Raw genomic sequence first — 4,116 nt, 5'->3', positions numbered from 1 at the left:
TTAAAAATCTTTAAAAATGTATTCATGCTAAAAATACATTTGAAAAACTAAAAGGTAGAGGCTTAAGAAAATTCTATATCTACATAAGTTTATGTTTTACAACTATTTTTGAAATGCACAGCTAATCCATTGATAACATTTGTCTAGTGACATACAGATAAAACGTACATAAAAAGCTATGAATTAAAAAAGCTCTGATGGCTTTGTAATACTAATAGTAATAACATTTATTGGAACTCTAAAGGGAAATTCTTGGGACAACTCTATTTCTTCTGCAGAGAAGGCTCAAACTAAGGGTTTAAATAACCATCTGAAATAAACAATCTGCTGCTGTTGCAGGAGTGATTGACCCCAGAATCCCTTGTAAAAATTCTGAGATTTGCAATGTATGTTTTATTTACAGAGATGTTCTCATATATGTCTTTACATCTGAATTATGCATATAATAGTATGAAGATGATAATATAATAAAATCTTATCGGCAGCATTTCCATCTATTTTCAGATTGCTGCAAAATACGATCAAAATACTCTATTGTCTGCTATTTTACATTACATTGCACTGGCTGTCCACAGGAAGTTTTGATTACTTCATAAACTGAAAGAAAAATTGAAAAATTTGGATGACTTTTCACTTTGCAAAGTTGTAGAAGTATAGTTTTTGGCTTTGAAAATGGTTTCAATCAAAATTTGCAAAGATGGGGGCTGGGGAGATAGCTCAGTGGAATAAGTGCTTCCCTGGCAAGCGCAAGGGCCTAAGTTCGATTCCCTGCTTCCCCCCCCAAAAAAAAAAATTTGCAAAGATTTTGCAATGTATATTGTTATGTTAACTATATTAATACAGTATTTTACTTTTTTGTATTTAGGACAGGGTATGCAGGGTGTGCAGGGTCTCACTGTGTAGATAGGACTTGTAGTGATCCTCCTGTTTACAGCCTCCCAAGTGCTGGGGTTACAGGATGTGCCACCATGTTCAGTCTCAATTGTATGGGGCTGGCACGGCAGGCCTGGGGATCGAACTCCAGGCCCCTGCATCTGCCTAAGCAGGTGCTTTAATCCGCTGAGCTATTTGGCTGGCACTAATATTTTACTTTTTGATAGAACAAAAATTTTCAAGTTTAGAAAATAAATTGAAATCATTTACCAGACACTTTTCGTTAAGACCATAATTTGGATCTTTATAAAAAATTTGTAAGCTCAAGTAACATCTGTGTATTATTAAGGAACATATACTACTTTGAAATACTTGATTTTTTAAAATGTATAAACTAGATGTGAAATTTCTTTTTATAACAAAATGAAGGATCACATTTACCAGTGAATCAAAAGGATACTTCATGTTTACTTTGCAATGTTCAAATGATTTAAGCTCAACTGATATGAAGGAGCCTATAAAACAGAGTAAAAAGTGATAATAAATTTTCACTACTTGCTACCTCCTATTCACATGAGCATAGATTTTTTTTTACAGATGATTTCTACAAAGAATGTAATAAGATCATCATTAAAAACATACCCCGGACTAAAGCACTTGCTTAGGCAGAGCACAGCAGCCAGGGTTCGATTCCCAGCATGCCGTGCCGGCCCCGCCCCCAGGGTGCGCTGAGAGGGCGATTGAGACTGGGCGTTGTGGCGCGTGCCTGTAATCCCAGCATTTAGGAGGCTGAAAACAGGAGAATCACTACCAGTCCAATCTACGTATGTAGTGAGACCCTGTAGACTCTGTATCCCCTGTACTAAATGCAAAAACAACAACAACAAACCCTGAAGGGCTGGGGAGATAGCTAGGTGGTCTAAGGGCCTGCCTCACTGGCAAGCCCAAGGTTCGATCCTCGTGCTGCATGCTGTGCCGGCCCTGGAACCCCAGATGCACCATACCAGCCCTGAAACTGGGCGTGATGGTACATGACTATAATTCCAGAGCTGGAGAGGCTGAGACAAGACGATCACTATGAGTCTGAACTGCATAGCGAGACCCTGTGCTGAATAAATAAATAAAGATTTGAAAAAAAAAAAACTCTGAACAAACATTCTTGATTAGGATATGTGTATAGCTAATCAAATCATAATATTATATAATGAAATATACTGAAGTAAGCTTTTTATTTAAAAATTTGGAAAAGTTTTACTTAAAAATTGCATATAAATTCACTGCGTGATACCAATATTTGTGTCTTGCTTCTCTTAACCTATTCATATAATGTAATTTACATATATGTAAATATTAATTATATTTATATCCATAAAATTTTTTAGACCAAGCTCCATAAAAGAGCTTCCAAAATCCTCTCCCTTCTTCCCTGGTGTGCTATTCAAATGCAACTATTTAATAAGTAACTCAATATGAATAATTTTGGGAAGCACTGATTAGGAAATTAGAATTAACAAACTGTTAGGTAAAGTACAGTAAAACAAATGAGAAATAATCTCAGGGTAACCTAAAAGTTAAAAATATTACAAGGGAGAAAAATCTGTTGTCCATAGTTAAACTTGCTCCTTAATTTATGAGATTTAAACAGGATATGACAGGAAGCATGTTGGCTCCTTGGGTTTTGGGTTAGAAAGCTATTCCCAAAGGTAAACATTCTAATGGAGCTGATCCTTATCAGCGTTCCCTAAGAGAGCTCCCAGTGTGTGCTGGTGGAAAAGTATATTGAATATTTAACCTGGTTTCTCGTGAAGGCCATATTGTAGATTATATTTGTAGTCTGTGATTGAATCGTATACAACTTGAGAGAGTTTGGTGTTCAGTCTTCTGGGGGCTAACTAACCGGGAACAGGAAGGGAAGAAGCATATATGTACTCTTAAAATAACATACATCAATAAATCAATGCTCATATTAAATTTCTCAAGTGTGTGGTGATGCGTATCAGAATTTCTGTTAACTGTAGAAGCACTAAGAATCTTTTAAAATATGCTATTTTAAAATCCCATAGAGGAACAGGTCTCAGATTTTAAATGTCCATTCCTGTAAGTCCAATTTCTTAGGACTTTTTAATCTCATCTATATTTGAAGATTTTCTGAGTTCTATATCATACACATCAAAATACTTCATATTCTTGCATAGTTTTGAGAGTCTAGAGAAAAATAAAACACTTTCTTTTTTATATAAAGATAATATAAAAACAGAAAGTTTTAAGATTCTTGAAGGTAATGTATCAAGAAATCTGTAAGCCTACAACTGAATGTGGTTCCCAGTTCAAGCTTTCTAAAGCTACTGGAAAAACCAGAGACAAGAGGACTATCTATATGCCTACAAAGGAAAGGAAAACCCTGTGCTGGATTGTGAATAGTAACCTCAGTTATGGAGGGCCTGAGAATAAGTTATAAAAGGCATTGTAAGGCATTTTGTGAAATATTATTGCCGTTCAGATGTTAAATGATGACAACAGAAGATCTTCAGGGACTGGTAAAAGGCGAACATGGCTGGAAGAGGAAATATAAGAAAAAAGTGAAGAAAACAGAGCAGATATAAAGTCCTCTTAAATTTAAGAGAGAAATAAAATGGTAAGTGATAAAAGGAAAACATTTCGTGTCCAATTCCATTAGAATAAACGGCTAATTTTTAATTTCAAGACACTTTAATAACCCAAGGAGTCAAAGTTAATTCCTGAAATGTTTACAGAAACATACTTTGCATATATAAGCAAATATTAAAAAGTGTAAATTAATTGATTATGCTGTTTTACCAGCTTTGTAGTATAATTAGATTTTCTTTTTTGAGGAACATAAAGAAATAGGGGTCATCCTTTCTGCCTCATACTAACAAACAACTACAGCAAAACAGCGCATATAAACAACAGAAAGGTAAACTATTCAGAGATCTTCATTAATCACTCATCAGGTCAAGGTCTTTGGGAAAGTGCTTTGATAATCAAAGTTTGTTTTCTAAGAACCAACCCTTTACAGGTTAATAATGATGATGATGATGACGAATACCTAACAAAGCATATTTCATTCTTCTAACTTTTCTTTGAGATCCAAAGTAATTTAATCTGTAAATTACCTGCAAAACCAATATCATGGGAAATGCTGGTACATTTAATCAAAATGAAGAATAAGGAAAGGATCCTTATGTAAATTAGATACAGGTTTTGCCAATTCTGCAGAATAGA

This window comes from Octodon degus, unplaced genomic scaffold (genome assembly GCF_000260255.1).
Source record: "Octodon degus isolate 3935 unplaced genomic scaffold, OctDeg1.0 scaffold00022, whole genome shotgun sequence".
Lineage (NCBI taxonomy): Eukaryota > Metazoa > Chordata > Mammalia > Rodentia > Octodontidae > Octodon > Octodon degus.
This window is presented reverse-complemented; position numbering follows the sequence as displayed.